Source organism: Haemorhous mexicanus, chromosome 5 (genome assembly GCF_027477595.1).
Source record: "Haemorhous mexicanus isolate bHaeMex1 chromosome 5, bHaeMex1.pri, whole genome shotgun sequence".
Lineage (NCBI taxonomy): Eukaryota > Metazoa > Chordata > Aves > Passeriformes > Fringillidae > Haemorhous > Haemorhous mexicanus.
Window position 1 is genome coordinate 70,401,055 of NC_082345.1, and position 26,219 is coordinate 70,427,273.

Below are 26,219 nucleotides of genomic sequence, written 5' to 3' on the forward strand. Positions count from 1 at the left end.
TTTAATTATAGTGTCTACTTGGTTTCTCTCTCAATTTCTCTCCTTCTTCCATCTCTTCCACTGAAACCCCCAGTGCCACACATGGCTGTGATGGTTTTAGTGGCACTTACTTGGCTGGGACCATTTCTAAGTACTCAGCACTCCAAGGGACAGCCTTGTCACACCCAAGAGTTGGTTTTCACCTGCTTCAACAAACTGACACCATCACCACAGCATCACACCACCTTCACAGCACTATAAATAATGAACTGCACAGAAATGATCCCTCTAATCTTCTGCTTGTACTCTGTCCTTCCACTGGAAAAAGCAAACATCACATCTGACTGCTAAGCAAGACAGTTACAAACCAAAACCAGCATTTAAAATATCTAAAAATTCAATTTTGGTACAGTCACTTGAAACACAAAGACATCTTCCAGTACAATAATTGCTGTTTTATTGAAAATCATTGAAAGGTCAATCTGACAACTGCAAATAAACTTTTGTTTTTCAAAATGACTCACAGAGAGGCAGGGGTGGTGGTGGGAAAAGTTGAGGAAGAGAAAAAAGTTAAACCAACTCTACCTAAACTCCTTGCAAATCTCTAAATACATTTTCCTCTGCTCTACTTTCAAAAAATCCCATTCTACTTTCTACATTACAACAATACTTTCTTCTTGCCATTAATACTGTGTTCAGTGAAATGCTAATATTTTTTAGTTCACTGTCAGAGAGAACTAAATCTACAGCAAGCTAATCTGCCATAAAGTCATGTTTTATACACATGACTACAAATTGAGTTTTACACTCCATGGAAAGCAATCTTCCATCTTTAAGGGTATCATGAGACAGAGAATTAGATCTATTCTTCTGACATTACTAAATCATAAGATGAAATATAATTTGACGTGCAAATGATATTGTAAACCCAAGGCAATGAAGCACTGAGAATATTTTTAGTACTAAACTTACTTGTTTGCTCATATTAAGAGTATTTTTGAGAAAATTAGCCTCCATTTATAATGGAAGCAGCATTATATAAACTTTTTTTCCATAACATAGGTCCTAGTCTAGAGACTGAGAGCCTGTATAAATTTATTTCTAAATTGGGCATCTGAGTTTAAGCATGTGTTTCTCATCTTTTAAGGTCCTGAGATGTGAGCACTGGGAGTCTGTCACAACTACAACTTCTATTTCAGTTACTCAGGGTAACATGTTTTGAATCTGGATGCATTTAGAGCTGCTTTCACTTGTCAAGTTTCCAAACAACCTTAAAATAACCAGCTAAATGTATTTTTTTGGTTTAGACTGGGAACAGGGTTTTGGTCACCTAATCCCATTGAAGAAAGCACTGGAACACTGACAAAGTGCTTATGGAGATGATTTTTCAGGTAAAAGGAAATAGCACTGGAAGGACAGTTAAGTGCTGCCTCCCTACAATAGTAGATGTTATCTTGAAAGATGGAAATGATCCCTCCAGAAGCAACCTTGCCACTTACTTAGCTGTATTTGTAACTCCATTTCAGCAAGCTCTGGAGGGGAACCCGTTTCTCCTTGTAACCCTTTGGGTACTTGAACTCAAAATGCCTTAATTCAGTGCTGTCCTCTCTATCATCAGTCAAAGAGATGCCAAAATGTCCCAATACTCATATTCTGGCCTTGTTTAACTACATTCTGTGCCAGTTTAAACTCAGTAATTCTAGTTTAAACCAGAAGGGTCAGCATCCCCTTTTGTACCACTATATCTGCATAACAAAGAAAGTAAAGGGAAAAAAAAAAGACAACAGTATCAGACTAAGACTGTTTAAGCAACACAAACTTTGTCCTTCAGGAATCATGTTAAACATGGTTACTGATTACTCGTGGGGTTCCTTCCTTTTTAACCCAGACAAGGGGCAAGTTACATCAAGTCCACCTTCTATTCTACCGTGTTGACCTTCTTGCCTGTTAGGTTCTCTTCTGTACTTCCAGAAGAAGCAAGTGGTCAACAAGTGTCAATTCTCACCTGAAAAAGTGGCCTCTTGCATTAACTGCTAAAGAAACAACCCCTATATTTTGATGATCTCCTTTAACAAATGACAAAGACTTTAACAAATGACAAAGACTCCCACTTTTGGAGGTGATTGCAAGTGGCACAACCTGAACTGCAGAGATCCAGCTGCCCTCCAGCACTGACTCCTGGCTCTGTGGGGAAATCAGCCAGGCAGGGCAGTGGAAGGAGAATGATTATAAGTGACTCCACATCACTTTGCATCCATTGCTTCACTTTGCATCCATTGCTATGCTAATTTGTGTACAGAATAGGAAATTATGGTCAATGTCAAACACTGTGTTTAGTTTGCTGCACATATTGACATTGATGGAATTGTATCACATGGCATCCACATCACCAAACACATTCCTTTTCATGAAAGAATGGATGAGAAATACTGCTAATTGAGACACAGGAGCACCTTATGGCAGATTAAACACTTGGTACAAACAACTCTTTGATGTTTATATAAAGTATTTTTTCAAGAATAAACAAGATCATTCTTTCACCAAGAGCAACACTTTGAACTTAAAATAATTCCTTTCATCAGGAGACTGTGGAACCTTTTACAAAGATGGTGGAGCATTATAAGTATAGTTTTATGCAGGGAGAAACTGAGGCCAAGAGACATTAAGGCAGTTATTTGAATTTTTCTCAGACAGTTAAGAATACAACCCATTTAGCCTGATTCAAAACTGTATTTCAAATGAGACTGTGCTGATATAAAAGAAAAAATTCAAGCCAAAATGCACTTCTCTTTGATGCTGTCCTAAAAAGTTCTTTGCAACTTTTTGAGACAGCATCTGTCTGAAGAAAGTAATGTCTAAACAAAAAAGTCAAATATAGATGATCCTTTGTCCACTTAAACTTAGATGATTGTGAACATTTTCACTTTTTTTTTTCCTCCACTTTTTAAAACTTCTTAGAGGCAAGACCCATTCTTCACGTCTTGGCCAGAAGTTATTTTGCCTGTGGATATGAGTAACACATATGTATTTAGGAACAGAGACACAACATGCAGTGCAGGCTATTAAAAGACTGTGATACTTTATAGATGGGCATTATGCATTCACATGCAAAAGAATTACAGAAATAGAATTGCACAAACAATGTGTACAGCAGAAAAAAGAAACAGATCCAAATTTCAGGTTGTTCTTCTTTCAGCTCTGAAAGATGATGCATATGTTCTCTTTTCCAATAAATTTTAAGGAAATGAATCCTGAGTATTTGATACAAAGGGTGGAGGAGGAACAGTGAACAAGAAGAAGAAATATGTCCTAAAGCTGTTCAGTTGTTCCTTTGTAAAGTCCTTTCCACTCACACAAAACTGCTATTTTGGTGCTCCAGGTCACAGAACAAAATTCTGGGGTTTTGAGAGCATTTGGACACATGGAGGGAGGGAGGGAGAAGAAAGGGGCCAAATGGGTATGTGGGCAAAGATGAGGGCAATCAAATCTCATGCTTTATAGTGTGTAAGAGCAAGGCTCAGCTGTGAATAGAGCTTTACACTTCTGAAACTTCAATCAGCAGAACCTACTCTTAAGCATCAGGTTAAGGTCACTACAATTACAAAGATATAAAAAATACTGGTCCTTTTCTGGGAAAAAAAATCTTTTATTTTCCTCCTCACTTGCTTATTCTTTATCCTTTAAAACTGACTGCATTAAAACCATTATATTTTGCAAATTTTTTTCAAAATTTAATATGCCACCTATATTTTCTGTTTGATCAATCAGTTTTAAGGTAATCAAGGCATCTGTGAGCTGAAGCACAGCCTGCAACTCTGCATATTAGAGCACCTCTGCTGTTCTTACTGAAAGGATCACACCCTGTCTTACTCCAGATATGATGTTTTTCACAGATCTCTTATGCTGGCAAATTTCAGTTGTATTTGAGAAAAGTTGGTAAACAGGTGAAGACTGTCAAATCAGAACCAGGGTTTTCTTTGATAACTCTGGTTTCAAAGGAAGGCTTTGGGAAGATACAAGAAACAGAAGGAATCAGCAGTATGAATTATAAATATTAAATTGTTTGGAACTCAGCGTATTTCTTAGCTGCTTCTATTTTCCCCTGTCTACATTCCTTAAATAGTATGCATAAAGGTTGCAGCTGCAGACTGCTCTATCTCCCAGGCCAAAATTCTCAGCCAGGAAATCCCATCTACTTCAGGCTATAAATAAATAAATGAATTTCTTGATTCAAATAGAGACATCATAAAGTAAAGGAAGCCTCCTCCCCCCCTAGAAAGCCAAACCCCATCTTTTCACAACAGTCACTGTTCTACTCATTTCAGTCCAGTTCATTGTTATTCATACCCATTCTTTTTCTATAAATATTTGTCTTGCATTTGTCAAGACTTATATTTAAAAAATGAAATTCTATTTGGGGTTTTACAGTATGGGAGGCTATTACATATACATTATCCTTATGTGCACGATTGGGGAGAATAGATGATTTGTGAAGTTATCTATTATGGGGAATAATCAAGATTAATGAGCCCTATGGCACTTGCTGAATGCCTCCAGAGATTTATTACTCAGGTTGTTCGTTTTTCTTGTTATGTTGGTGCTGTCAAGAGTCCTATAACAAATGCAAACACAGACGTGTATTAATTGCAAATGTGAAACAAGGCTACTGTGATGTTGCTAAATACTCACAGCTCTGCTGTCTGTACAGCATCTCCACTGGCTGTAGGATTTCTTATCTGCCAGGTTTCTGATTACCTTTCCATTATGGTATAAAATGCAACATTTTTAAATGGCTAAAAAGATAAAGGGGAGGGGATTAAAGAGGAGAGGGAATTCTGTTTCCATCTTGCACTTAATACACAAACTTTGGGCAGAACTGAGTGACAGAGGCCTGGGCTTTTCCTGAAAGGCTCTGCAGACCACTCTGGAAGACCCGATCTTATCATAGGTACCTTTCAATACAAGACTCTTCAAACTCAAGTTATTGTGGCAAAAATCAACTTCCTTGAGAAGCACGTGAGCTCTGTCTAAAGGTGCTGTTACAACAGGCATCTATCAAGATGTTAATGCTGCTTTCTTCTGCTGACATTCCTGTTTTTCCATGGAGGTGTCAGCTGCCAGAAAACTCCCTGGTATCAACAGGAGGACCACTGTGACCCCTGAGCCTATTAAGATATTTAATAAAAGCTCAATGTGTCCCAGGACATATAAGTAGATGCACTTCTCTGAATATAAAAATGCTCAAGAATTGCTCCTTGTTTATTTTAAACAATCTTTTTCCTGTACTGTATCTCTTCATCAATGCCATGGAGCTGCACAACCATCAGGAGTTGCCATGCTTAACAGATCCCATCCATCCTGAATGGACAAAATTAGAATATTAAAAAAAAATTAGGAAAAAAAGGCCATTGTAAAAAAAAAAAACAAAAAAAAACCCAAAAAACACCAAAAAACAATAAAATGGATGGATCAACATTACCTTAAATATTCCCAGCACTGCATTTACGTTCAAGCAACACAACACAGGCTTAATTGAATGACCAAGCAGTTCATGAATGCTGAGGAAGTAACAGCAAGTGTATCCCAGTGTCACAACATCCCTAGCTTTACTCCCAGAGGAAGCAGTTGCTCTGCCAGATTTCTTCTTCATTAACACGGATGTGGACAGACACCTTATCCCCTCCACCTCCTCCCACTGGATTTACACAAGGGCCAGTTCCCAACTGCAGAAATTCACAGGTCTCTCCTGTGCTGTCTGGTGTGAGTTCAAAGCAGAAGGTGTAGAATTTTCATGTTTATGCATTCATATCTAAAACCACGTTTCTACCTCCCAGGCAGATGTTTTTCTTCTTCACCCTGCTGGCATCAACACAGAATGAGTGGGATGATGCTAATAACTCAGCACTATTAATGTACAGGAGGGTAAAATAACGTAGTAGCAAACAGTGATATCATGAAAATATATCTAGTTCTCTCTCAAAATAGTCCAGTATATGAGGACCTAAAAAAACCTTGCCAAATTATTCCCTAGTGGAAAAGAAATTCAACAAAATCTGTTTAAAACAAATGTGTAGGTGCTACTTCAGGTTTGGAAGCCACCACGTTTCAGTTTGAAAACATCTGGGAGAGGCTACAGAAAGAAAAGAATAATATCTTTGAACACTTACTATTATTTTATTTATTCTCACTTATCTATTTTCTCTGGGTTTTGTGGAATCAAGCTACTAGGCTAGGTCAACATTCATTTTGGTGTAGTAAAGCTGTTCACATGCTTTTACACAGCTTGTGCTGTAATTTAAATAGCTGTTAAAAAAAGATTTAGTCCTCTTTTTTAGTCATATCTTAAGTTAAAATGCATCATAGTCTAGCTACTAAGCATTGCTCCAGGAAGAAAAGCCCTCTGTCTATCCCTTGGAGAATAATTTGCCAGAAAATCTCAAATCCTCCTCTTTCTGTATTTTCTACTCCTTACTTTCATGACCCTCCAGATTCAGAAGGAAAATGTTGTTGGTGAAGAGGTTATTATGCTTTTGTGAAACCTGCAGGGGTGCTTTGGATGCAGCACAAGATGCATTAGCAGTAGAAACACATACCTAAAACTGAGAAATGTAGAAAATCCTTTAAAAGGACTGGAAAGGATATTCTTTTCATTAAAGCACAAGTTTTAATTCAGATCAGAAGCAAAATACAGCACAGGTTTGTTTAATTTAGGTCTGAATTTGGTACCTAAGTAATTTGCCATTCTGGGGGAACAGGGTCTTGTAAGATTTAGAAATGCAAATCAGAGAACAAGCCCTGATTTGTAATCTGCTTTCATTTCTCTTTTAAGATTATGAAAAAAATGCAAAAGCCTAGTGATATACAACAAGGAAATAATAGGATAGTCCCACATTATTTTTTTTTCAAAAATTAGCTGAAATAGATGTGTATTTATTGGCAGATTAAAAACAAAACAAAAAACAAAAGAACCAAACAACAAGCAAACCCCATGTTATTAAATAGCTCAAGAACACCAGTGTAGTTCTTTGCCTTTGGGTGCTACTCTTTCTTAGTGAAACAAGTTTTTGTGTGCTTGCTCCCCAGACTGATAGGTACTGTCTGAACAGCAATTTCCCCATCTCCTCAAGGGTTAACCATTTGCAGCAGTAATTTGTGTAACTTCAGGCACTAAGTTAACATGAGACAGCTCTTGCAGAGAAAATCCAGAAATATGCAAAATTGAAGACAACCATTCCTGCTTTGGTGCAGGCAGCGTTAGCAATCCAGGGGAAAACCCCTTCTATCTGTTTGGAAAACCAGGAGCAGAACAAGCCTCACTGCATGTATTAGCAGGCTGCCAGTGGACTGTGGATGCCCAAAGGACTAAGACAGTGGCAGGCAGATTCTGTCATCAGCCAGGCAAGACGTCATGCAGGGCAGATTGGATTCCCTGAGTCAAAGATGAGGAGGGACAGAATCATTCCTTAAATTCACAAGCATTGCCAACTGGCAGAAATGAGATCGCTTCTCTTTAAAGCACCTTCTTTCAAAGACTTCTCAAAGTGTGAACAGCTCCAGACCAACCTTCACTGATAGTTGTTATGGGAATATCTACCAATTTGAGATCTTGTCCCTGTCTTCTCCATATCCTCCCATAAATACCTGGAGGCTCCTCTGAACCCTTCTCCTCTCCAGGATGAACAAGACCAGGTCCATTGCATGGCATGACAGGAAGACAAGAAGCAACATACTCAAGTTAAAAGGAGAGTATCCTCCTGAATAGAAGTAAAAATATTTTCCCCACGAGGAGAGTCAGCCTTTGGAACAGGCTGCCCAGAGACAACGTGCATTCTCCATCTGGGCAGGTTTTTAAGACACAGGTGTGTCACATGCTGAGAAACACGGGCTGATTTCACAGCTGACCCAGCTCTGAGCAGGAGGTTGGGCTGGAGATCTCCTGAGGGACCTTCAAACCTCAGCTGCCACGTGATCCTACTACTACTACCAACAGCAGGAGCAATACCTTATGAAAGTGAGAAGTGACAAGAGAAAGCCGTCAGATCATGAAGGGATGAAACTGAAATATCAGAGAGTATGAAACAAGTGCATTCTTATTCCAGGGGCAGCATACCCATATCTTGTGCACCCCAGCAGCAGCTTGGTCTTATGCGACAGGATGGAAAGCATCAAAATTTTTTAGTGTTAATAAATGACATGCTATTTACTAGCAAAGAACAATTATCTTGCAGAGGCTAAAGATCACCAGATCATCTCAGATTTCATTCAAAAAATCTATCCCACTTTGCTACAAATTTGCAGCAATTAGGGATTGTGACTTTTTGTTGTCTGAAAATGCCATTCTAGATGTAGGAATGGGTGATGGATATTTTATAGTGCCTGATAACCTAGGCATCCTAAGAAGATACAAGATTTCTCTGCACCTAGAAACAGAGGAGAAGCCTCAATGTAGGTTACACCAAATTGCAAACTCAGCTCATACTTTAAATAAGCTTAAGTTATTCTGGAAGAGCTGATATTACATATGCATGACAAAACCATAAAAGAGAAAACTAAAACAAGGTAACATACATTTGAAGGGAAAAGTTCTTCCAGAGTAGCACCCTCCACTCTTTAAGATATACAATTAAATATGCAGTTATAAAAGTAGGAGTCATCCTGAACATCACATCACAGTGGTTGAAGCTACAGAAATCTTTTAGCAGCCCCCAAGGAAGTGCAGTTAGAGTAATTTCATATTCAGTAGCATCTGCTAACACCAATGAGTTCAAATTTTTGCAGACCCTTTAGTTCTGCTTCCATAGAAGAAGCTACTGCAGACAGAGAAAGGAAAACCCCATGAGTGAATGCTAAATGTGTGCTGTGGAACCACTTCCTGTTCAAATGACTTGTGAGACAGAGACTAAATTATAAACAGCCTGAGACAATAGATTCTAATTTGTAGCTGTTGGTCAGCTTGATTCCCAGGTTCAAGTCCACATTTTAAGCCCCTTAAAAGCCAAATAAACTGGTCAGACACCACCAGAGTATCTTTACTCTGATGTGCTTCAAAGTCCAGGGAGCATCAGTAAATATCTCAAACTTATGAATCACCTCCAAGCTACACAAATCAGAGTAAAAAAGAAATATTTTTTTACATCCTCAATGAGGTTTTCCCAAAATCATCACTGTGTTGCTCTCAATCATTTTAACTATGTCAATGCTTTCACTACAATTCAAAGCCTATGATGGGGTCACAGAGCTGGCAAGACAGACCAAGGAAAACATGAACAGTGTGGCACTGAAGTGCAAAAGGCTCACACATGCCAAAAGGGAGCTTTGTGTGATTACAGAGAAAGGCAAATGGATGACAAGAAATGTGGCTTATTCAGCCAGGTTTCATTTCATAAAAAATCTTGGAAATTCAGAAATTTTATGACATTTGTTATAATGTTTGTAAGAACATTTCTCCAGGCTGCCTGACTGTTGTCTCTTACTCTTTAACAATGCATAATAAAGCCATATTTAATATATATGTATTTTTCAATTGAGAAATTGATGCAACTATCAAAAGTGAGTGACTAAAAATAAAGACTAGCAAGCCAGCAGATGCAGAGGGACTCTGCACAGAGCCCTGACTGCTTGCAAGTATTCAAATCATAGACACAAGGTCCCTCCACCTTTGCTGTGCACATTATAATGGATATTTCCAAGACTGACTGGAAATATTCAACTCCTTTCCTGAGATACCTAACAACACTGCTAAAAGCACCACTGCACAAAGAAATAAGGCTTATAAGCCATCTAATGCTAATTTATTTTTCAGTGCTGTGCTTTTCATTCTGTGTATGTCCACATCTGTGCTGTACTATCAGACTGTGTATTGCAGTTCTTGGAGCAAGCACCACCCTGATCAGAATATACCACCTTGCCTTTTAACTCTGCCTTCTTTCTCCAGGCATTCTGACCACAGGAGCAGTAAGGACCACGATTCCACTGCAAGACACAACCCATGTTTCACATGGGAAAATTAAGGCACTAATGCTCAGATGGGTTTCACTGAGCTGCAGAAGCCTCAGTAAATACCACATTAGTAACCCAGACACTTCCCCTTCTTTCTACAGTCAATAACAAGAAACAAGGGGACCAGACATCCCTGCCAAAGATTTTTAGGTAAATGGACTTCTCTTTCAGGTTCTGTGAGGTGTGGAGAGTATTAACCCTGTTTTACATACTTTCTGCACAGAAATGCCTCTAGGGAGAGTGGTAGCATCAACCAGACACTTTTTCAACCTACCTAAAACTCTGACTCAGCCTCTGCAGGACTTTCCTCACTGCCATGCAGTAGGACAAAAAATGTTTTAAATCTGTAAACACACCCCATTAGAGAAGAAGTGCTAGGTCACCAGAAGATAAAGGAATAAAAGCAGGACTCAACTCCCGGACTCCACTTTCAAATGGCAGATCATGTATTTTTTAAATCCTCTTTAGCTTCTATATTCATCTTCATGCCAAATGGTACAGTCTGACTGACATTGACCTTTCATGTATAGGAAGCTACACAGAGAGAAATGATGTGGTCATTAAATTCCTAGTTTCTAAAATTTTGGCCAGAATTAAGATCCAGTATTAAGTCAGTTAAATAAGATTGTCAAAAAGAATGAAAAACTGACTAACAGATATTAAATTTGTGGCCTTTTCTTCCACTTTTTTTCCCCCCAAGTTTTCCCATCTATTCTTGGCCATTAGAAAAAGGTGGTAAACATAATTCACTATTTTCCTAGCAAAATCTATGTTCTCTGTCAAAATGTGAACAAAGGACTTTTTTTTTCTGTCTTTCAGTGGTTTGATGAACTAAAGAAGAAAAAGTCTTAGAAAATGTCTGCCTCTGCCTCCTCCTCTGATGGAGGAAAAAAATTGTGGGCAATCCAAAGTGAAAGAATATAGTGAAAGTGCTGGAGAGTCTTTAAATGGGAGCAAGAGCTTTAAGTCTGGTGCACACAGGTCAGTCAGCACTTTCAGAACTTAAGAAAAGCATTTTGAGAGAGATGAAATAACTGTACAATGATTCTGTGCCAGGCACTATCTGTTTCATTAGAAAAACAGATGAAAAATGTTTTGAACAAAGTTGTTTTGTCTTTCTATGCCTGCTAGAACTACCAAAACACAGAATAGAAGTGGATGTAGTCCCACCTTGCAGCACTACAAAACTGGCTGGAACCATCAGTAAATTTGGATGATTTGGGGTGCTTTTCTGTTATTTTGTTTTTCTGCCTTTAAGTATCAAATATTACCTACACCTACAGACTATATTCAGCTGGAATACAGTTCTGCTAAATCTCATGGGGTGTACAACATTTGGATCTTACATGTCTTAAAACCACCACAAACCATGCAAAATCCCCCCACAAACAGCAACTAAACAATTCTCAGAGGATCCTTGGGGCCTTTACCACTGCCCATCAGTAAATTGAGGCACAGACACACAAAGAAGTCCTCCCTAAAGGCTTGTGAGCTCTGCTGGCAGAGCTGCAGCTACAACTCACCAGGGACTTTCCTGTTCCTTACCCTGGAGGCTTCACCTTGTAGTCTGTTTCCCAAAAATCAATCCTCCAAAGAACAAATTTTCATAGCTTTTAATAATTTTTAGGCCTGGGTTCTTTATAAACAACAACTGAGGCAAAAGATATTGGCAGCCCTCCATACTGAGCATTCACTGAAGGAATGCCAGGAGTGTCTGGGTGTGGGGCCACTGGGAGATGCAAACCTGGGATGCAGCATCCCCCCCAGTGCCCAAACTGATGGAGAAGCTGGGCCTGGTTTCAGTGCTGCACAAGGAATGGTTATCATACAACACAACCACAGAATGGGTTGGGCTGGAAGGAACCTTAAAAATCATCTGGTTCCAAACCCCCTGCCATAGGTAGGGACATCTTCCATGAGAGCAGGCTGCTCCAAGCCTGGTCTAACCTGGCCTTGAACATTTCCAAGGATGGGGAATCCACAACTTCACTGGGCAACCTGTTCCTGTGTCTCACTGCCCTTACAGGAAAGGATTGCTTCCTAATATCTAATCTAAACCTGCCTCTTCGAGCTTAAAGCCATTCCCCTTTTTCATACCACTACATGTCCCTGTCAAAGTCCCTCCCCAGCTCTCTCCAGGCCCCCTTTAGACACTGGAAGGTGCAATTAGGTCTCCCCAGAGCCTTCTGTTCTCAGGATGAAAATGCCCAACTCTCTCAGCCTTTCCTCATAGGTGTTCCATCCCTTTAATCATCATGGTAGTCCTCCTCTGGAATCACTCCAAGAGGTCTCTGTATCATGGTCCTTCCCCTCATCCCATCCTTTAAATACATATAGTTCCATTTATTTACTACTCCAAACCCTGTGACTTGATTCCTTTTTGTCAGTGCTGCCCAACACAACAGGATCTTGATCCCTTGTTTGAGCCCAAGAGCTGTCATAAAACAACAGTTTTAATCTGTTTTATCCAGTCCTAGTAAATGAAGTTTTAGCAGGTTTTTTTTTTTTCCCTGCTCTGCCAACTAGATACTTCATAAAGTGAAACAGAATCTCTGCTTCCTTCAGGGCACCTGCCTTCAATTACAGGAAACATACGGCACCTTCAGATTTTTCAGCTTTCAACATCTGTGCTTTGCAGGTACGATTTGTTGCATTCAAATTACTGCTAAAACTGCAGAATGGTGTCAAGCTTCCAGGGACATGCTTGAGAAACACTAGGGATGGACAGAAAGTAAAGGTTATTTGCAATTGCTTTTAAATGACTGATTAATGCCTGTTCTGAACCAAATCCTTTAAATTGTTTAGAAATCTCACCTTGTTCCTCTTGCAAAGTCCATTCAGCCTCAGCTTGATTAGAAACATCACCTCTACCCTGCAGCAGACGAACACACTGGCATTGCTGCCCAGCCAAATACTCCAGTCTCACACCTTACTACAAATGATAACACTATAAATAATGCCTCTAAAAGGGAAAACAGCCTGTTGTATCAGTCAGGCACAGCTGGTCACCAGGCTGGGATGAGACAGTGACAGCTATGGGTTTAATTCTGTGCTAGGTTAAATCTGTCAGTCAGGGACGCACACATGCAGACAGATTTATACATTCCCACTTTTTCCAAGCAGGACTGGTGCACACAAACCAAACCAGCTCATCTGAGCAACCCCTCAGGACTCCTCCAGGCTGGTGCAGTATGACATAAACCTGAGTGTCTGTGCCTAGACACATCCAGGTGCACTGATGGCGAGAATCTCAGATTAACCAGCACCGTGGTGCTCCCTGCTCCTGCTGCCAGCCCAGCCTGCTGGCTCCTTATTTCAGGTATTATCACATCATAGCCAGTGCTTGCCAAGTCACACAAGCTAAAATAGAACTTCATTACTGCTTCTACTGGGCCTAGCTGAGGAAAAACTTGCTGGCTCTAAGGAACACCAGCCAGTAGCCCCAAGGTCTAACCAGGAGACAGAAGGAGGTAAGGAGAAGCAGCAGAGGGAATGATGAACACCACAGTTACAAGGAAAAAACAGGGGGGAGCAGTTTCTAATCTAGACCTGAAGGAATAGATTTTCATGGATGGATGGATGACAGATCTGTGGCAGAGCAGGACTCATGGGAATACAATGTGGAATACACACTCCAGGATCAAATCCAGTTGCTTTGCTGTATACTAAAGGCTACTGGAGTATTTAGGTATTTACACTCTTTACTATTATGTTTGTATTATTTTATGATTTATAACTACATTTTATGATTTCATATTTATTTACAAGGATCATCCTTTTGCTTAAGTGAATTTAGATCCAGTGAGCTTAAAATTTCACTGAATTTCACTGAGCTTAAAATCACTGGAGCTTACTGTGGAGGTATCTGTGCTGAAGGAGTGCCCCTCCTTCACCTCTTCACTCTGTAAGGAGCTGATAGGGCTGTGTATGTCAGGGAAACTAGGAACAGAGAAGAAATCAATTATTATGCTTAGAGAAATAATAGCTTAAGAGGATGATTTTAGACTTGAAAAAACTGAGAAAAGGAAACTAGAAAACCACTTGGGTTTAGTTAATGTAAGGCAAATCTCCAAAATTAATGCACACCAAACTTTCCAGTCTTTAAGTCCTTTCTCTTAGATCAGCTACTTTTGTGAGAGTTTGTACCACAATAATAAGCAGAACATTGTGGCACCTACTAGTTGGTTTTATACCTTTTAACTTGGATTCAGCTCTGGATTCCTGTTTCCTCCAGTTCTACTTCAGGAGAGTGAAGCAGTAGGATGGGATCCATGTTCATCTTTGCATTCCAGGCAGGCTACACCTCCTACATTTGGTTCAGGCCTTTTTCTAATTTAATTATGTTTGCACTTGGATGTAAGTTAAGTCACAGCTCAACCATTAACTGTGCTCTGCTGTGGCATCCACCCTCTATATTTGACTTCACTAACTGCCTAATGTTTTGCAGTGAGTTTCTGATAAGTATGTGTTTGCAGATTTTCATGACAGACTAATAACACCAAAGGAGGCTCCAGGAACGCTTTCCATAAATATTATGTGTATATTTCCTCAACAGTGTCTGCCTACCAGCACCTTTGGAGCTACATAATCTTGTCTAGAGTACGTTTGCATTCTGTTTGCACTAACCAATGTGGTGCATTGCTACTGAGCAAACTGTTATTTGATTAAAACATTATGCACAGTGTAGTTCCAGTGCAGACAATCATGTGGTTCTGAAGAGGCAGCAGTTTCTATTTCTGTCTTGCAAATTTCTGCTTGCCATCATTAGGTATTTCTTCATTAATCATAATGAATAGTGAGTAGTTGAAGGCCTTTACCTGGGCCAGGGACTTCTTAAGGTATTGTAAGAAACTATGTGCTCTCCTGCCTTTGTCTTTTCCCTTCTCTATTGTTATTCCCTATTTAGGCCTAGGATGGATGCCTGGAATGTAGGTCCAGCAGTAAATGATTGGAATTTGCAACAGCTTCAGAGCAGGAATCTTCCCTGACTGTGTCAGGAGATGACAGAGCATCAATTCAGGGAAGATGCTCGAGCTTGGTGGAGAGCAGATGTTGGGCATCTTAACTTTTTCTGGTAATTTATTATATTGTCATCTTTTCGGCTGCTATCAGCAGATGGTTGAACAGTTTGGAGGGGTAGCCAAACTGAAAAGAATTGAGTAGTGCCACTGAGCACATTAGACAGACAAGACCTGATTAGGGCATTATCTTCTCATTCGAAATATGAAAATTGAATTCCACACTTGGCCATTTGGATGTGTCTCATTTGATGTATAACAACAGTACAGTCTAAACTATAGCAGTCACCTATATATCCCATATATGAAATAAACTTAAGGTAAGCTAGTTACTAGTAACAGCTGTGAAAGCACAGGCTCTGAAACTCATCTGCTGCAGACAAATCTCTAATCTCTTTGGCTCAGATTTATTAAATTTATGTGTGTGGGATTTCCTGTTTGGTCCGTGAAGAGAAATAATCATTTTAGAGGGCAATTCAGACTTCAGGTGGACTAAAATGGAGGTAGAAATGTTTTTCCATTGACTATAGAGGCATCCTAGGCCAACAGTAAGATAAATACTCCATCTGTAAAGGAGCATAACAGCTTTGTCACAGCAATATCATGAAGATGAATAGAATACATATGGCTTAGAATAATGATAGCAATTATCTACCTCAGTTAGATAAAATTTCTTGTTTTCTCTTCAACTTGCTTGCTAATACTACACCAATATACACCTGCTCTGTAAAGGCAAAGTACTCCCTTTCTATTTCAACAGTTTAAGGTGTTCCTACAAACCCAAGACCAGAAAGGACATCCCGTGTCACCCAGCCAGTAAGGGTACACCCAAAGAGTGATCTCATTCATGTCCTGTAGCCCAGTGATACCAGTAATAGGACACAGACTTTGTGCTGAGCCTGCACATCCTCAGCCCCAGGCATGTCAGTCTTGCCTACACTGGTATTGCTCAACTTAGAGCTTCATTTTAGCTGCTTTAGCTGCAGCAGCAATTTTCTTAATGGCCAGGTGGCTATTGCCTAATATATTTTGCTTTTGCTTGTCTTTGCATAATGATGTGGTTTATGTGCACTTTTTATACAGACAGCAGTAACTTGCAGTTACTCTGCACAGGATGAAATATTTATGATCCCAAGGTAACAACAGAGTGCAGAGGAACACAGACCTGGTATCATAATGGAGAGCTCTGAAGAGGCTACACAAGGTACAGTGCAGAGGAGTGGAGGCACGAGCAGATATTAGACAGGGCACAGCCTGACACTCAAGACCCCAGGGCAACAAAAATTCACCTACAGCTGCCTAACAAATGCAAATCTGTGGTTTTAGGGTAAGACAGAAAAAGTAGCAAGATACGTGAGACATCACATACATATTGAATGGGTGGTGCTGCAATCCAAGGGAGAATGAGCAAGGCGCAAAAGAATGTTAGAAAACATTAAAATAAAACAAAACCAAACAAAAAAACCCAAACAAACAAACAAAAAAAAACCCCACCCAAAACCCCACCCACTAGACCATTAAAACAGCCAGAAGAAGAACCCAGAATGAGGATTAGGAAACCATCAACATCATGCTCCTAAAGGCAAAAAGGAAGAAGAAACCTCCATTTTCAAGGTACCCCTCCCAGTGTTGCCCTTGGTATCTGACTACTTGCCCTCACCACTTCTCAGCTCCAAAAATTAAAGCTCTTTGAGTAAGGATAAGCAAAACACCTTGGGTAGGAGTAGACACTCAGAAATGTCTATATCCATCTCAAATGTGTTATTGAAGCTTTCCTCCCTCATAACAGTGCTCCTTCTTTTCCTTTAATAAGCATATCAATAATAATAATAATAATAATAATAATAATAATAATAATAACAACAACAACAACAACAACAATCTTTGATGAGACCATTAAGATTTTAATTACACTAGCAAAAAATTTTTGCCTCTTACACACGGAGCACATTTCTGCTGTAAGAAGATTTTGAATCTGAAAACGTTCAATATTAAAGCTAGCCTGATGCCTTCATTCCTCTTCCAAGACAGCCAGACCAGAAACTCATAGCTCTGACCAAGAAAAGAAAAAAACCCAAAAAACCTACTAATTTTTTTAGCATGAATGTGACCACTTTCTATCGATTACTGGCTTTTTCTCCACTGTAGATATTTACTCTTTCCATATTACTTGCACAGTGATCACACTCCTGTTAGGCACTGCAGAGCCTAATCAAGACAAAATATTTCAAGCCCCAACTTGTAGGAGTCATGGCCTCTCACATCTTTTTTTTCACAGAGGAAACCCCAGCACAGAAACAGAGCTTATTCAGGAAGTTTACAGTGAGACCTGATGTGACATTTAAGAGGAAAAGAGCAGCCATGACAATTTTATGCTGATTTCAAACATTTGGGTTTGCTGCAGTAGTTGTTGAGTAGTAACAAAGCAAATTGCAAATACCATAACAATCATGATAATATGTTAATAGTTTTAATTGAAGTAATTTCTGCAGACAATAAGAATTATACCCTAATGTGTTAATTAATATGATTAGGAAATGTTGTGAAAATGAGTATGTAAAATTATATCACATGGTATCTGGAAAGGCAAGTACAGGGGCTGGCTCCTCTGAGCTCTCCTCGAGGTGAGATTTATGGACATTAACACACAAGGCTTCAGCAAGGTAAACAGCTGTTTCGATTTTAGTTATAATGAACATTAACTCCACATCCCCATTTCTGCTTAATTAAACCTCTGTCTCTGCAACCGATCAAGAGCAAACAGCAAAGGTAACAGGCACTAATTGGGCCCTGTGCAATTTCAGCCTCAGCTTGGAGCCCAAGTGGTCTGTCTGAACCAAAAAACTCCTGCAAAATATAAAAGTTTCTCTGCTGCTCCTCTCTCCAGCATTCCCAACAATTTATTTACTCAAAGCTAAAGAATGTGTATGCATCATAAAAAAAATAAAATAAAATGGATCGTACGAAAGCACTGCAAAATGTACGATGTGAAAGAATAAATTAAATGCCTTTTTACTGCTGTGCTGGTTGTCACTTCCTTATTATTTCTTATAGAACGTCAAGTAATAAAAAAAACCCTGAAGCCCAAAGGAATTCAAAAAAAGACTCTCAGGAAACCTCCTGCTGGACATCTGACAGCCAGCTCCTGGGCATTTTGATTAATCTTCACCCTCCCCAAGAGAGGATCACCACTGTGTCAGCACAGAGTTAACCACAGAACCATGGAGGAGACAGAGAAGGAGGCAGCAAGCAACCTGCTCTTTAAGAGCACGTAAAACCCCCACGAGATGCATCTACTAAAAGAGAAAGCCTCAGGAACCCCAGTGCTGTGTCCCAAATGTGTTTTGAAGAGCCCACAGCATCCCTGTACAAAATGTCCCCCCATCCTCCTCACAACACGCATCAGTCAGCGTCAGAGCAGCTCCATCTGAGAGAAACTGGACATGACAGAGCACAGACTGCTCCTACCACACTCACTGAGGGAAAAAATAAAAATAGAAGGACTTACGCCCCAGAGGACACCAGATAATTTCACATTATTCAGTTAACGAATCTTTAAGCCAAGATAGAATAAGAAAATGGTTAAAATACCTCACAGCCCCCTCAGATGTGGAAGTGACAGCTGCAGCCTTTCTTCAAGTGCCTCACTTCACGAGCATGCTCCTCAAGGTTTCTTTCTGACCTACAACCTTTATCTGAGCTTCCTTTGTGGCTTAGCAATACAAGAACTGTCGCTCAGTCGTTACGCTGAAACCGCTCGCTCCCTGGTTAACTTTTTTTTCCCCTCACCGCTGAAAGCTGCAAGTTCACAAATGTAGAAGGCAAAAGCTGAGGAAAACAGCCTGTGGTTCTCTACAAACGCACAATAACCTTTAGTGCAAAAATGCATTTTGACTTGCGCCGCAGTCATAGGCAGTTGGGATTTACATGCACAACGAGGTTCATCTTCAAAAAGCACCATTTTGTAGCTCTCTGAAGGAAGTGGTAAATACTGTGCACTCTCTCGCCCCTTCATGGGAGGCTGGCTACCTATGCCCTGAACTGAGAGCACACCTCAAGCATAAATCACTTAATTGCTCATTTTATTTGATACCCAAGTACCTCATGCTAATAAAGTTAAGCATTAAAGAATTACAATGTGACAAATTATACGCCTATCTCATAAAAAAAATATTACTGAAACAGAGCTGGGTCTGAAAGGCTCTCAACAATGTACAGTGTAGGGCTAATTTTAGATGATTCCTCAATCACTGGACAGTTTGCAGTGTACACAGCCAAGCCAGCTCAATCAACTGGCTTCTATCTCCATGACTCCAGGTCACATTATCTCATGAATGAACTGTTATGTAGGTCAGTCAAGAGTCATCTAATTGGATGCATGTTTCAGCCTTGGCATTTATGCTCTAGATATCAAAGCTCTAGACAACTGGGTAAGTCAAAAGAAAATATGAAGGAAGGGGCTGTCATATTTAGGCTTTGTTTCAGACAACAGGCATGGGAACAGATGCTAGCAGAAACTTGCATCTAGCCACCTTCATTCTAACTGGATAAAAAGCAGGTGGAAAGTGCAGGAGCAACAGGCTCAGTAGCGAGCAGCTTTGCTGGGTCACAGCTTGGAGTTTAGTCACAAATCAAGCTCTGTCCTGCTAATGTCCCTCAGCTTGGCTGGGAGGTGCATTGGTCTCTGCTGAGGCATGTGCCAAATTCGGGTCTGCTTACTTGCAGTAACTGATACCGCCGACTCTCCTCGCAGAGGCCCCGGGCGGTCATCAGGAAGGAATATTTTTGGTTGTTCCCAAATCAAGGTGGATTCTAGACAGCAACAGAACTGAAAGTTTCCATTCTCCATCACCAATCTGAGTCATGCTTGTACTTAAATGTTTTAAAGAGCAAGGTCTTTGGGGAGACTCCCCAGCATGGCTCATGAACTGTTTGTTTAGCTTTGCAAGCAGAAAGCTGATATAAAATACACTGGAGTAGTAATCCTGGTAATATTTGGGCAAAATGAAGAATATCAGACTGAAGATGCATGATGAAACTAAAGTGAAAGAGTTCTTGCTTTACAGAAATGCTTTGACAGACATTTCTTTTCACTTCCCCTTCAATCCAAGCTATTCTAATTTAGATGCAAAAACAAAATTGCAACTGATTAAAATTGGGTTGGCGGTAGTTCCCGTATGAGGAAACACACAGCTCACAATCAGATAAAAGCCAAGCTGTCTAAATGCAGCCCTGCCTGTACTTTATAGCAGTGACCCAGCAGATATTTACTAGTTACTTGTGTATTTTCATTTTTCAGAAACAGCTCACAAAGGATTTTCTCCTCCATTGTGCTCCCCCAACTTTAAAAATCATTTCTGGAGTACAAAGAGTTAAAACTACTGAAGTGAAAGCAAAATGCCCAAGGCCAAGTTTTCCTGCAGCCTGTGTACTTGGTTGCATTTTCATCTCCTGTGTCCTGACAGCTGTTATCTTCAAGTGTGCTTCGACATGCCCACTGCTGTTCCAGCAGTCTTTTTGTTTACCTCAGAGCTTGCTTTTAAGAGCTATAAAACCTTGATGCATGTAGCTTGTAGAAGGAGGATGCAAGAAATAACAGTTTTTATACAGGAGGTATCTTTTGCTGTCTTCTCTCCACCTGCTTCATAACAGGGATCTTTTAAGAGATTCCAAAGTATGTTAAAAATATAAATAAAGTAACCCCCCATGTAGCCCTTTTTAACCTGCTCCCCATCTCCAAAAATGCCTTTGCTCCAATGTTCTTATGTCCCAGCAACAACTGCTTTGCACTCACATAGTGTGACTCCTAAGAGGATGTGAAAGTAAGTACAAACATCTGTTAATTAAGTCTCAATTTGCACATGAGATGAGTAATACACAGATTTTACAAATGGGTGTGTTGGAGCACACAGCAGTGAATAAAGTGGCCAACTTGAGTAGGAGATAGAAGGAGGGAGACCAAGTTTCCTTGTTCTGGCTACTATTCTTGCAAATAAAATAAAAATAAAATAAAGGCTATATAAGTGCACCTCAGATATTGTTGGCTTCTACTTTGCAAAAGATGAAGTCAGGATAATTTTCCAGAACATAAACACAGATATCCATACAAACAGAAACCCCCAGAAACTAGTTATTGATGAATAAAATTGCATCAGGTCCAATTTGCAAGACAGAGTATTAATGTGTTTTTAATGGCTGAACCAAGGGAAGGTCATTATACAAAGTTTTAATTCTAGTACATTAGTGCTGCATTTATACATTAGCAGTTACTGTGATAATGTCAAACTCTCCACTTGTTGTGACATCACAAAAAATACAGGATGTTTTCTATTCTTTTGGACAAAAAAATAATCAGAGCTATTATTAAGCTTTCCTTCTCCAGTCATTGAGAGATTGTTTATGCTGCTGTATCAATTTTACATGCAAGATGAAAACTATAATGGAAGGGCAACAGATGCTAAAAATGTAAATCTTTGGTAAATTGCACAATCAACAAAGGCAGAGAGGGTTTTGCTGCTGTTTTTCGGTTGTGGTTGTTGTTTGTGGTTTTTTTTTTGCACATGAAATCATTTTAATGCTCCTTGACCTGTCAATGCCATTTTTAATGGAATGCAGGAAATAAATTAATAGCAGTGAAAAAAACCAAAAGTCTATGTGAAAGTCAGCTTGAGGAAACAGCCTCTTCAGCAGAGATGTTTTCTGGATTCTTGAAAAGCCACATGCAAAGTTCTGACACTCATCACTGTTACAACAGGCTGATACTGCTCAATGCTAATTTTGGGTAGTTCAGGATTAAGATTCAATGTGTTGAGCCCAGTATGCAGACACTGTGTATATCCACCAAAGGCAAAGTATCCTCCTAGGATTAGCACTTGCAGCACAGACTATTCCCCTGGAGATCACACCTAGATCTTCCTATACATTGCTTCTAAATTAAGATGGTTGTGTATTATACTACAACATTTTTAGCTTCCTTCCTCCAGCCTGTGTTCCTCATTCACTTTCTATAGATTATCATTTAGCAACATGAAAACTTCCTGAAGGGAATTATCTGGCTGCAATTCAAGGCATTATTAAAAATTGCAGTTTCCTTTGGCAAGTGGCTGTGCCTGGGAGGGCTGGAGGCACAAACACAGGGCAGGTGAACCTGTGCAGGCTCTGCCACAGCCCTTGCTCTGCTTTTGACTTGCCTCTTGCTTCCTACAAGTGCTTTTGCCCCACTTGGGGGTTTGGCAGGGGCCCTGTGTTTCTCAGAAGTCACCTGCTGCCTCTAGGATTGTTTTTTTCTTGCCTCCAGAGCTCTGGCAGATGATCTGCTGTGGGGATGATCCTGGGCTCTGCACAGCTCAGCTGTTGGGAAGCCCTGAGGTGTGGTTGGGGCTCATCACCTCTGCAGGCACATGGTGACAATTTTGCTAAACCACATCCTAATGAAGAAAGGGAAACTAGGTCACAGTCTTTGCTTTCACTAGTAAGCAGGTGGGGGTTTTGTTCTTTTCCTGACATTTTGTCTTTCCTGCATCTCTGTCACCTTTTCCCAGGGGTTGGCCTGATTCACCACTGCAAACTATCCCAACTGAAGGCAGGTTTAGCTTTGCTGTAGTCAGAATAAGAATATTAGAGAATTTTGACCACAGTGCTCAGGGCAGCATGGAGCTGATTAGAGTACAAATCCTCAAAAGTTCCTGAGTCATTGGTGCCAAAGATGCCATCAAAAATTGGAACAAAGGAATGTTGGATCACACCTGGGTTTCTTCATCTTCAGCTGGCTGCATCTGTGGCCCTGACTACCACTGCTTCCTGTCTTTATTTCTTTATTCTATTATGAAATGGCTTTTCCCCCAACCTCCCCTAAAAACTATTAATTGGAAACCACATAAGTTTCCATTAGTTTATGTTATCTTTCCCATGATTTTCCTGCCTCATTTCTATTATCCACACTGTTAAAAAACTGCCATACCTTCAGCACAGTAACTGTTTATAGTTGCTTTATCTTTCAAAGACTTTCTCTTTTCTCACACTTTGTTTTTTGCTTGCTTGCTTTGGAGGCAGGTGCTTATAAACTTACAGACACAGTAAAGTTGCATCAATGTTTTGAGGACTGTATGAATCTCTAGTCACTTTAAACGCACAGGTGAAGGAATATTTCAAAGACTTCTTCCTTTTTAACAGAAATCCAGTGCTATCATCCCTTCTTGTAGGCATTGAACTCATGCCACTATCACTCTGAAAGAGATTACACTAATTCTCTTGTCTGAAAAAGTATGTAGGCTTATGCAAAATAAAGTAAAATTTATCAGTAAAGAAGCAGCTGACATCTTCATGGTGCCCACTAAACTATTAACTAAGCATGCAAATGGACAGCAGATAATAAAAGACCTTCTTTTGGGACAATTTATGCAATTATGAATATGTAAGTTGTATTTTCATGTTCTGGTTTGACCTCTGCTTACTGAAATGTTGACAAGGACACATATTCTGACTGCAAGACATGTTTTTGATGCATCCAAAAATACTCAGTACAAATCAAAATCTAAACTGGAAGGACACAACCAATTATATTGCACAGGAGTTTCCCTTCTAAAAATGGGCAAAGTAACTTTTCAGTCCATGTGTCTTCAAAGAAAAAAAAAATTAAAACATGAAAGAAAGTTCCTAAGACAAAGAAATATATATAGTTAAATTTTTAAGTTCCTTTGTGTCACAGAAATCTGGTATTTCTCCATCAATTTAAAGACTTCTAAAGGCACGATATTATTTCTAATCACCTGAACTTAGCAGCATTTTCCCATTTTGCAAATTGTTTTAGGTTTCTCTAAGCTCTTTGATAGTTTTAATTTGCAGGGACACATGAATGGAAGCCTTCTTTGCTAAACACATTGTAAGCTCCATCCAACACAAAGATCAGTGCTAAGAGCTGCTTTATGCCAAAGTCTCATGAGGAAGGTGCCCTGGTGGGACTGACTATGGAAGAATTGTGCCTATTTTGGTTTATTTAGCTTTTGAACACACAGCTTCACGGAAATGGAGAATTCAATGCCCCCTGCATCCCCCCAGAAGGCAGCCTGAAGTGGCTGCAGCTGGGCTCCCAAGGCACTTGCAGGCAGATCAGGAAAACATGTAGACAACAGTGTATGCTACAGACTGGTGCATCTCACAGCTCGAATCTCCAGCACTCCAGCAGTGAGGTAAGCAAGGTGATTAACATCATGGAAAGAAATCAGAAAGCAGGAGACTAAAAGGGAATAAAATAAAATAAATAAAAAAGCTCCCCAGCCACATTTATCTGTCTAAGTTCCATCAAAACCCAACCTGCACAAATTCTCTCCTGGCTCCTTTTACTGTGAAAGTTTTACGCCAGAGCTATTTGTTGCACTGGGGAAAATGCAGCTGGAAAAGAGATAAGGAAGGCATGAAAATGGAAGGCCTTATGACAACCAAGCTTGGCTTTGTATAAGGATCACGTTACACTGGATAAATCAAGTGTAATGGTATGTGATTGGGGCAGGTAAAGACTGGAGCACTAAGGAGTACAGCTGTGGTTTAATGCTTTCCTCGGCACGCTGGCAGCGGGGTTTCCTTATCAGCCCAGGCTCTCTGACTATCACAAACCTGAGCCAACCAGGAAAAATTTCCATTACAGAATATTTAGAGGGCAAAAGGTTAACTAATACAGAAAAGTGGGGCTGAACTCGCTGCAGAATGCAGTCAGGGAAAGAAATCTGGAAAAGTTGAAAAGGCTGAATTTTGGTACAAAGCAAATGCAAGGAGGAAGTTTATTAAAAAAAAATAAATCACTTGGACTTAAAATTCAAACTGAAAGCAGTAGGCCATGTGAAAACTTCTAGAAAAAACCCAGAATTTCTAGTGAAAAATGAGATTATTGAATGTCCAACTATGGCCAGCAGAACCAGGTATTTTAAAAGGGCCTGAGTCTGAGCACTGGTTACTTGCTCTATGAAAACTGAAAAAAAACCCCAGTATCTTTTAAAGATGCGATTTTTATGTTCTGAATTATTTTGGGAAGGGCAGAGATAATAATGGTGATTGTAGAGAATTATATTGGTAATTCTTCCCCATAACCAACAACTTAGATATAAGACACAATGATCAACTAACATAAAAGGAAAAGATTCACACAACTTTACAGAACTAGGATACTTGGGATTGGAAACCTTTTGGAAATTGGTAAATTGGTTTTAAAAATTACTTGAAGCTTTTAAAAGCAGAACTTGAACACAGTTCAAGTGCTTTAGCACAGTTTAGGTGCTATAGCACTGAAGGCTATAGCTATAAAGTTCTCCAGTTTTTAGCCCAAGACTTTTGACAAGTTAATAAAGAAGGGGAAAATATCACATTTCTTTTTTTTCATTAAGGTGCTTATGCAGAAAGAAACACACAGCACATATCAAGCTTCCTTTTCATTTGAGTATCTCAATGCTTATTTTTTTAAGCCTACGATCTTGCAGTGAAATTAGTAAGCAGAAACTCATCATTAGATTTACCAAAAGATAAGTTTTAACTGATGAGACCCAGATGGGAAGCATTATGTTCATACTGTAGTTTGAATCTAAATGTTAAAAACAGGAAACCAACTGAAAATTCAGTTTGCTCATGTTTTTAACACCTTCTTGCTAAGCTTAATAATTTTGCATTGTGCAGTAGGAATTATTGGGCAACAACTGCTACACCACTGCCTGAATTCTGACAGATGGACCAAAATTCCAACAGCAGTATTTAAATTTCTCAATTTTCAAATACTTTATATGTTACTATATTGTCTCAAATCTACTATAGAAAACTGAGAACTAGTTTCATGTGTGAGTGAAAAAAATCATAGAATTGTAATTGGAGATAGCTGTATTCATAGGTATCACATAGAATTTATGTGAAAATAAAATACTTCTGGAAAGTTGGAGAAGGATAAGCTGTTTACAAGCTATTAGATTCCTGAGGTTTTGACACAACGTTTGTCATTTTGCAGGGGTTCTGTGAGGCCTTCCCACCACACCAGCACAGTAACAAGGCCCTTGACCTTTTCACCCAGCTCTGCAGACCTTAAAGCTCAAAATGAGCACAGATACCAAGGAAGGCACATGGTTATGGTTGCAAGCACTTGTGGTGTGGTGCATTCTGTCTTCATGCTGGAACAGAGCTTCACATGAGAAAGTGAAGAACACAGCAGCACGAGACTCTTGTGAGTCACCACCACAACAGCACTCT

At 39.7% G+C, this 26,219-nt stretch overlaps 1 protein-coding gene across 8 annotated transcripts in view; it reads right to left on the minus strand.

The window, feature by feature from the left end:
* CELF2 (CUGBP Elav-like family member 2) overlaps positions 1-26,219 on the minus strand; it is a 547,081-nt gene that overhangs the window by 183,213 nt on the left and 337,649 nt on the right. Inside the window, exon 1 of one of the 8 annotated variants that reach the window (XM_059847524.1) lies at positions 18,588-18,724. The exons of the other annotated variants lie outside the window; for them this stretch is intronic. The gene's annotated coding sequence lies outside the window, so the exon portion shown is untranslated. Of the gene's footprint in view, positions 1-18,587; positions 18,725-26,219 lie in introns of those variants that run through there. 8 annotated transcript variants of the gene reach the window in all.